General features: G+C 38.3%; 1 protein-coding gene across 2 annotated transcripts in view; it reads right to left on the bottom strand.

Moving 5' to 3' along the window:
• The window catches only part of CUL3 (cullin 3), a 105,340-nt gene that overhangs the window by 93,991 nt on the left and 1,388 nt on the right, over positions 1 to 9,961 (bottom strand). The gene's annotated exons all lie outside the window — the stretch shown is intronic.

A 9,961-nucleotide genomic window follows, 5' to 3' on the forward strand; every position in this document is an offset into this window, starting at 1 on the left:
GCGGTTTAGTTGCTAAGTTGTGTCTGACTCCATGCTACCCCATGGACTGTAGCCTGCCAGGCTCCTCTGTCCATGGGATTTACTAGGCAAGCATACTGGAGTGGGTTGCCATTTCCTTCTTCAGAATCTAGCAAGTTTTTGACTGAATATAATTAAGGTAGTGTGATGTAATGGAAAGAACATGAATTTCTGAGTCAGATACACCTGGGATCTGAATCCCAGCTCTGCCCTTCTGCAGGTGTATATGTAATACACATTATTTTACTAGAAATGGCAACCCAGTCCAGTATTCTTGCCTTAAGAACCCCATAGACAGAAAAGCCTGGTGGGCTACAGTCCATGGGGTCACAAAGAGTTGGACATGACTGAGCGACTTTCACTTCATTCTGAGCCACAGGACAGATTTAAAACAGTTCAGTTCAGCTGCTCAGTCATGTTTGACTCTTTGCGACCCCATGGACCGCAGCACAGCAGGCCTCCCTGTCCCATCACCAACTCCCGGAGTTCACCCAAACTCACGTTCACTGAGTTGGTGATGCCATACAACCATCTCATCCTCTGTCATCCCCTCCTCCTGCCGCCCTCAATCTTTCCCAGCATCAGGGTCTTCAAATGAATCAGCTCTTCACATCAGGTGGCCAAAGTATTGGAGTTTCAGCTTCAACATCAGTCCTTCAGAAGTAACATCTAAAGACTGTTGTGAGGATTTGAGATAATTACAGTTCAAAGAGCCTAAATCAGAGCCTAGCACAAAGTAGACATTCAACATGATGCAGTTATTAATCTTATAAAGCAACTTCTCATACTATTAAACTGAAAAGGAAAGGGGGAAGAGTTTTTCATTATTACTCTCAAGAGGATAGGGAGAAGAGAAGAGGCTAAGTATTGCTCAGTTAAGAGCTGCTTCAGGTAAGAATGACTTGCAATCAGTATGTTAAAGCATTCCTCTTAGAAATGATGGCTTGCTTTTACAGAAAAGCATCTCTAAGGAATCTTGTATTTTCTTAAAGTAGGTAAAAGATATCTCTTGAAGTCTTTATTCATTTGCTTAGCCATAACCTTTCTCATCTAAAGAGCAAACTCAGCTCCATGCCCTACTCAAAGTTCACTTAAATAAATGAAAGTCAAATTAACAAATTTTAATTATATTTTCAACTTTAAAAAAAGAAAGAAGGAATGTTTTCTTGTAGCAAAAGGCTCTGGATTAGTGGTTAAAGCAACTTCAGACTCTGTTCTCGATTTCTCATTAATGGTATCAACTTGGGAAAGTAGGACTCTCAACTTTAAAAACGCTGGATTGCTCACTGATTTCAAAACAACAGAGAACTTTTAAAAATGAAATCTTCTATGCAAAGAATACAAAAATGGCTCTAAATGGCTAGAGAGGGAGATTTCTGAAGATACCCACTCCACCCCTCTTAGGCTTCCTGGGTCCTAGGGCTTCCCTGGTGGCTCGGATGGTAAAGAATCCGCCTGCAATGCAGGAGACCTGGGTTTGATCCCTCGGTTGGAAAGATCCCCTGGAGGAGGGCATGGCAACCCACTCCAGTCTTCTTGCCTGGAGAATCCCCATGGACAGAGAAGCCTGGCGGGCTACCATCCATGGGGTGGCAAAGAGTTGGACACGACTGAGCGACTAAGCACAGAGACCCTGTAATTTGATAATACCTGCTCTACATGAACACACTACTTTTATGCTTGAAAATACTAACTTTATGGTTAGAAAATGATTTTAGCAGTCTCAGTGATGTTACTGTTTATTAGCAAGCACTTTCTAATATTATTTCTTTTATTCCTCACAATTAATCTGTGAGAAAGATTGCTATAGTGCCCATCTAAAAGATGGGAAAACAAACTAGAAAGAGTCTGTCAGCTCATTCACTCAGTATTGTTGGATGTTACTGTAAAGCACTGACAAAGATCAATACAAAGAGCCCTGCTGCCTTCTCTAAAGAAAATCACATTCTAATAAAGGAGATACTGACTATTCTCTGAAGATGGGGCTATGAAAGGAGATGGAATGGTAGTTACCATGGCAGAGAAGACAGAAAAAGGAACATCTTACTTCTCTGAGACCCAAGGGAAGGAGTTGAGAATAAGTAAAGATACACGTTAATGAATGAAACTGAAAGAGATCAAAGCTGAAGGTACTTACACAAGATAACTTTGGTAGTTAAGTTTCCTGAAGAAGAGAGAGAAGAGAATTCTCAACAAAGAGCTTGAGGACAATGACTAAAGTTTGAAATAGTTCAAGCAGGAAAAAGTGAGCCGGAGCTCACAGGGACACAAAAAATTGCCCAGAGGCACTGAAAAGTCCAGCAAGGTTAGAGACCACAATCTTGGAATTTTCTCCAGGAGTGCCCAATAGTCTTAAAAAATATGAGCAGTGGAGACAGACGAATGGAATGGTTCAAGATGATTTTTGCTGATATTTCTGGCCTTGCCCTGGGAGACAACAGGGAAGAAGTGGCAACTGGTGCCCCACAGCCTGGGAGAATAAAAAGGGTCTTCTTGAGATCCCAGGGCACATTTAATGTGAGAAGAAAACAAGCAACACGTAGGATAGAATAATTCAATAAGAACAGGTTGCATTTATTTATAGTGTTTATTATGTGCCACTTGTAAGAACTGTGTATGTATTAACCCTATCCTTACAACTACCTGATGAGGTAGGTACTACTGTTTTCTTCTCTCTTACAAGAGAAAACAGGCAGAGGTTAAGTGATTTGCTCAAGTCCTACATCTAATAAATGAAGGAGCTAGGACAGAATGTAGTATGAAGTTTTAAGATTTCTAAAGTAGCGGATAACAAGTTTCAAGACAGAGTGAAGACCACAGTAATAGACAAGAGGCCAGATCTGTCCCATCATTACTATTTAGTACCAGCAGGAACACACAATAAACATACATTAAAACAAACGAATGAATGTCTGCCCACACGCACTGTACAAAGTTACAATTTAAACTAGAGAGAATATCTGTGACGAACGCATGCAAGTCTTCGATGACTGAGGGAGCATGTGTAAGAGGTTAGGAGACAGTCATAGGAATCACTCAAAGAATGGTACAGAAGGGCCCAAGCCACAAGAGTGATAGATGCGGCAATCATTAGCATCTGGGCCCAATGATTCACAGATTCTAAGGAAATAGGACACCTCAATTCAAGAAGATAAGCCTGTATCCTCAGGTCAAAGGTAAATTTCAGATGAAAAGAGGGTAAAGAATTCCCAGAACAGGTAGAGATGGCAGATGGTAGTCAATCTGCCGTGAAAGAAGGGCCTTACCGGGCATGGTTAACTGGCTGGGAGGAAGAAGTCATGGTGGAGGGAGTAAAATGTAGAGAAAGCTAGTGAACATAAAAGACTAGGCTAGCAAGTAAGTCTTCTGACACGTAATCCAAAGTAATTGCCAATACACACCTACATCTTTACTTTCAAGTCACTGTTTTAGGAGACTAGGCTAACTAACCTTTAAGGAAAAGTGCCACATGATCATTAATGACCTACAAATTAAGGCTTCACTTACAGCTGAAAAAGAGTTCAAGTATTTTGGAATACTCCCAGAATCGACTTAGCTAAGTCATCGATTCCTGCGGTTTGGCTTCAAGGACTAGTTTCTCATTTAATCAATCATTCACTAACCATCCACACTGTGTCCCACACTTCAAGATTGAAAAGGGGATCTGGTATAAACTTCGGGCAGGAACCACAACCTAGTTCATGAATGAAACAAAAAAAAAGAGGGTGGAAGAAAAGAAGGAAGGAAATAAAAACAAAATGTACTTTTAGATAAACACTTAATGTACGTATCTGGAATAGGAAATGGCAGCCGGCTTGCCTGGAGAATCCCATGGACAGAGGAGCCTGAGGGGCTACAGTCTAAGGGGTCCCAAACAGTTGGGACACAACTGAGCAACTAACACTTACTTTAATGTATATTAGAATGTACACACCAAGTAAGTGTTTACTCCTTCAATAAAGTTATTGCAGAAAGGTTATACACTTACCCCAATGAGTAACTATCACTATTGTATTTTCTCTTTTGAATCTACCCCTACCCTACAAGAGCCAGTGGCATTCTTTGGAAACACCCCAGCAGTATCAAACCCATATACTTTGAGACTGATTTCTTAATGTGGTCCACAGATTGAATCTGTAAATGGCAACCCACTCCAGTGTTCTTGCCTGGAGAATCCCAGGGATGGGGGAGCCTAGTGGGCTGCCACCTATAGGGTCACACAGAGTCGGACACGACTGAAGTGACTTAGCAGCAGCAGCAAGCTTCTCAAACTGTAAGTTCTAAAAATGTAAGTACCCAAAACTGGCAGCATCACTAGAATAACAGTATAGCAAATAAAATTACCTGCAAAACTAACCTTCAATTTAACATATAAATTGTGGCATGAGTGGTCAGTCGCCTAGTTGTGTTCAACCCTGGTGATCCCATGGATGGGAGTCCACCAGGTTCCTCTGTCCATGGAATTTTCCAGGCAAGAATACCGAAGTGGGTGCCATTCCCTTCTCCAAAACTGTGGCAGAATCATGACTAAATATTGGTATAACAATTGTTCACTGTGTGTTAGGTCCTGTTCTAATGCTTGACTCTCTATCTCACAACAGCCATGTAAAGTCCTACAATCTCATTTTACAGAGGAGAAAACTGAGGTTAGAAGTGGTTAAGTAACTTGTTAAAGATAACACAACTAGAAAAAGGTAGAGCTGACATTCAAACTCTGATAGTGTATGAGCCCACACTCTTAGCTATTATGCTCTCTAGTCTCTTTACTTTTTAGTCCGGTTTCTAAAATCTATGCTGAATACTCTAATGTAAAACTACATGAAAATTCCCTACAGACTACCCATAGTTTTACTCTTTTAAGGAGGCAAAGAAATACAAATTAAAACATTCAAGTACTATTTTTTCACCTATGAAATTAAAGATATCTTATCTAAGACACTGTTACAGGGTAGAAGTACAACCTTGAGAGATATAATTAATTCCTAAAGCATTCACTTTAGAGCCAGACTGCCTAGGTTAAAAAGAACCTTAGGTTCTGCTACTTCCAAGCAAAGTGACCTTAAGCAAATTACTTAACGTCTCAAGACCTCTTTTGTAAAAAAGATGATGATAGAATCCTATAGAGTTATGCAAATTAAATTAGTTTACACATGCAAAGCACAGAGAGCAGTGTGTGGCACATTATAAGCATTCTGCAAGTGGAACTATTATTATTCCTACCTTTCTGGAGGTCAATGTGGTTGGTCAGTGTATCAGTTATGTTGAATCCAGTAACTCCATAATCTTAAGTGAAAAAGTGAATCTGTTTAGTCCCTCAGTCGTGTCCAACTCTTTGCAACCCCATGGACGGTATAACCTGCCAGGCTCCTTTGTGCATGGAATTCTCCAGGCTAGGAATACTGGAGTAGAGAGCCATTTCCTTCTCCAGGGATCTTCCCTACCCAGGGATTTAACCCAGGTCTCCTGCATTGCAGGCAGATTCTTTACTGTCTGAACCACCAGGGAAGCTCCTAAATAATCACAGTTGCATTGTTTGTAATAGAGAAAGCATGTATTCACTGGAATCAATTAAACCTGTCAGCAAGGAAATGGATAAGCCAAAGTACTGCAGAGTATTAGGTAGTGATTCAAAATCATGTTTTTGATATACTTAACATGGAAATAAATGTATAGTAAGATACTATATTTTTTAAAAGACAGTATATAAAAAGATGGTACCTCAATTTTACTGTGTGCTTATACATGTATGAAAGATTATAAGGAAACACATCAAACTGTTAATATGGCTTACTTCCAAGTGGCAGGGTTACAGGTGATTATTACCTTACTTAGATGTTCAGATCCTTATTAAGCTATCATGAATATGCATCACTTTTATAACTAGAAAAGCTACTAAAATGAATTCATAGCTTTGCTAGACTACAACTGAATAATTTTCACAATATACTTATAGACATTAACTGTAATTCATGATTTAGCTCAGTGATTTCTTACTAGTAGCACCTTTTTTTGTTGACTTTATAATGATAAACAGGAACTATTAAGAAAGTTCCATTATTTAAAACTTAAAACTGTCCAATAACTTTTATAAAAATCTAGCAAAACTGCTAACACCAAGATTAACAGCAAAATTTTTTGCTGTTAAGATTAACAGATAATTTTTTTCCGAATAACAGCAAAAAATTATCTCTGAGGTCTCCCAATTTATAACACAATGGGAAGATACACTATTTTTTCTATCCTTAATTATAATCTTGTTGAAATAGAGAAAACACTATTATTACCTAGCTACATTTAATGAATGAAACTTTCTCTTTTTCGTTTGAATGAACTTATCGTGTGACTACTGTATTATTTAACAAGTCAAATTCTCACATTATACTCTATACTATTAAAACTGTTTCAAATTCAGTAACTTTAGTACTAATAATTTGGTAGTAATAATTTTCTTGGCTCCTCAGAATTGCTTTCTAAGACAATACAAAATAGACACTTTATAACTACTGTATCTTTTTTATTTTTAAGCTTCTAAAGCCTGTGAGGTACTAACTATAACACAGCTGGCTGTCTTGAAACCAGTAAATACAAAAAAAATCAGTCTAAGTGAAAGCAATACTTTAACGAATGCTGATCTCCATAACATCCCTATAAGAAAATACTAAAGAATAAAAAACAAACCAAGCTTAGAGGTTAATTCCACGCCCTGTGTGATTTGCAAAACTCTTATTCAATCTCTCTGTATGTACAGTCCAGGTAGTTTAGGCAACAGCTGCTGCTGCTGCTGCTGCTGCTAAGTCACTTCAGTCGTGTCCGACTCTGTGCGACCCCAGAGACGGCAGCCCACCAGGCTCCACCGTCCCTGGGATTCTCTTGGCAAGAACACTGGAGTGGGTTGCCATTTCCTTCTCCAGTGCGTAAAAGTGAAAAGTGAAAATGAAGTCGCTCAGTCGTGTCCGACTCCTAGCGACCCCATGGACTGCAGCCTACCAGGCTCCTCCGTCCATGGGATTTGCCAGGCAAGAGTACTGGAGTGAGTTGCCATTGCCTTAGCTACTTACTCTAAATAAAAGAAACCTATTTTGAACATTAAAGCTGTTCCCTTAAATCTAACAAATAACACTAGAGCTAAGAGAAACAAAAACATTAACTTTCCCTCTTGTCCTTAAATCCTTGTGCTCTTAAGTATTTAAGAACATAACAAACGAGTGTCAGTCATTCTGTGGGTTCCATTTAACAATAACTTCTCTAATTGTCCACGCCACACAGGTGGTGCTCATCTAGAATTATTGCATGCACATCACAGCCAGATATTCCTTATCATGACTGGGGATGCTTCTATAAACCAGTAAGTGAAACCATTTTCAGAAAATGTTCTAATGAAAATCACTTTCACAATTTGTCTCCTAAACTCTGAAGTCTAAGTCAAATAAGGCAAGTCAGAGGAGAGACCAGTATTCCCATTCAACCATATCCCCCCCCCTCCAATACAACCAAGCTTTTCAAGCCCATGCAGACAAACTACCCAACTACAGTACAGACGGTGAGGAATGACTATTACAAAGGTAAGAACAAAAAGTTCACCTGACAGCAACTAATCCTACAGAGTGAAACTGAAGCACAGGAGTGAGACACATGGCAACAGCAAAGAGATAAGGGCAGGAACTTCTTGGGACAGCATTCTTTGGTCCAAAGCCACAGAGTTTCCAGGAGTTTCACAACTACAGCTTCCTTTCTTAAAAAAGTTTTGTGTCCCTTGCTGTCACTGTGGGTACCAAAAAACTCCAAAAGATGTGAGATGCTATATATTTTGTTCACTGCAGCAAAGTTTACAAACTGGAATAAAATATTTCCTCCATCATCAATCTGTTACATACAAAAAGCTCTTCATTGTTTTCTGTCTTAAAAAGAACCAACTTCTCAGAACCTGATTTTACTGATGAGACTACAGCTGGGGTAGGTTTACACATTTACAAAATATCCTGTACCATCACTTACTATTTTGTAAAGATAACAAAACAATCTTCAAACATATTTTTATACTTTTTCACAGATCAGTTTTATAAAACACTCTGAAAGGAGTATTTGAGGCCTCTGCTTACACTATGATTTCCCTTAGAGTAGTTGTTTATCTCAAATGGTAAAATACAGTAGTTTTAAGTGTGCACACATGAATACACACAAAATATTTTCTTCATGGAATAACAGGCATTTATTACTTCTGACTTGCAATCCATGCAGACTACAGTTAGGTAAATGACTGCTAACCTGGAAGGAAAAAAAATTCTGAAACTCTAAGTATTCATTTACCAAATAAATCACTGAAATCACACCACTGAGGTTTTATGTAGCCATCCTTAATGAAAGTTCAAAGAACTATGATTTTTAAATTTATATATTTAAAAAATGCAATGGTTCTCACTGTAGGAACTACTCATGAGTGATGTTAATACCCATGAGAAAATTTAAAACTCTCAGACATTTTTAAAAATTAGCAGATACTAAGTACTGAATATCAAACACTAGCTACTTGCAAACTTCATTTAAGGATTTTAGAGAAACTTAAGAGGGCAACAAATTACAGATAAGAAAAGGTCTGAATTAGTTCATGATCATAATGCGCCTGAAAAAAAAAGTCAGCTTCAGTGCTGTGTGGTAACCTGTCACATACTCTGATACTCTTTAGCTAAAAGAACAAAATTCTCTCCCACAGCTTCTTCCCAACAATACAAGATCCGGAAAGGAGGGATATTGTTCTCTGAAGCTATACTGATACATCCCAAGACCCCAGAACAGTACCTGGCACACAGTCCTCAATATTTCCTAAATGAATGAAGGAGTGGAAGAACAGGTAGGGACAGGCAAACCAAGAGATCAAAGAGTTGATTACACATAGATAAAGATAAAGCTGATTAATCAGAATATCCACAACAGTGAGTTGATGTCAAATGTGAGCTATTCCACCTTTTAACAATAATCTGTATTAGAAGTCAGACTTCAAGAATAGCAAACTTCTCTTAAAAATGTATAAAACTATTTGAAATTCTGAATAATTCTAGATTCTGCTTATTTAATAGGAACTGATTCAGTAGGAAAACTATCACTACTCACAAATTCATAAACCCAGTTCACTGTTTATCATTATAAAGGAAAACGTGCAAGTGAACTTCATTAGCGCTCTTCTGTCAACACTTGTTACTTTCTTTGTACTTTCTCACGATTACTTAGGGAAAAAACTTCAGAAATTCAAAATCCCTTTAATGTGCATTAAAACATCTAATTCTCCTGATTATATCCTATCTTTATTTACATAAAGTCCGAAGTCTTCACATAGGTATTAACATTTTTATTACCATCTGGGAATTCTGCATCAGGTGTATTTTTTCCTTCTAAATTTTAAGAATTCAGGGAGGTCCTCAAGTTCTCTAGGTCGGTTTCTTACTCAACTAGGACAATTACATTAATTTTTCCTCTAAAGTGCAAACTGTACTTTAGAAAAAGCATGCTTTAAGAAGTGAATACAAACCCTCTTCACCGCCCCCCACCACTCAATATAACGTGCTTGTGATTCTAAGACAGGAAACCACAGCTTCTTCTCTATAGTTTTCCTGGTTTAAAATCTTCTATTCAATTGCTAGTTTGTCCACCTTGACGTCTACCTGTTACAGAAGCGACATGAGCAAGTATGTCCAGTTTCTCTGTCCCAAGAGTACACTCTAATTGCTTGCCACTGGCTATCTGATTCAGATACGACATCCAAAGTTATACCATATAATACTAAACACCGCAGGGGTATGACTTAATTTAAGGCCAAAAAAGTTTCTAAACAAAAATACTTTTGCTGTCACTAAAACCTAGAGTAAAGCAACTCACGGTGGTGACTACTTATTCTTTTGGGCTTCCGTGGCTAGGAAATGAAGAACCAATCGTCTCATTTGTTTTGTCT

The sequence above is a fragment of the Ovis canadensis genome, chromosome 2 (genome assembly GCF_042477335.2).
Source record: "Ovis canadensis isolate MfBH-ARS-UI-01 breed Bighorn chromosome 2, ARS-UI_OviCan_v2, whole genome shotgun sequence".
In the NCBI taxonomy this organism is placed as follows: domain Eukaryota; kingdom Metazoa; phylum Chordata; class Mammalia; order Artiodactyla; family Bovidae; genus Ovis; species Ovis canadensis.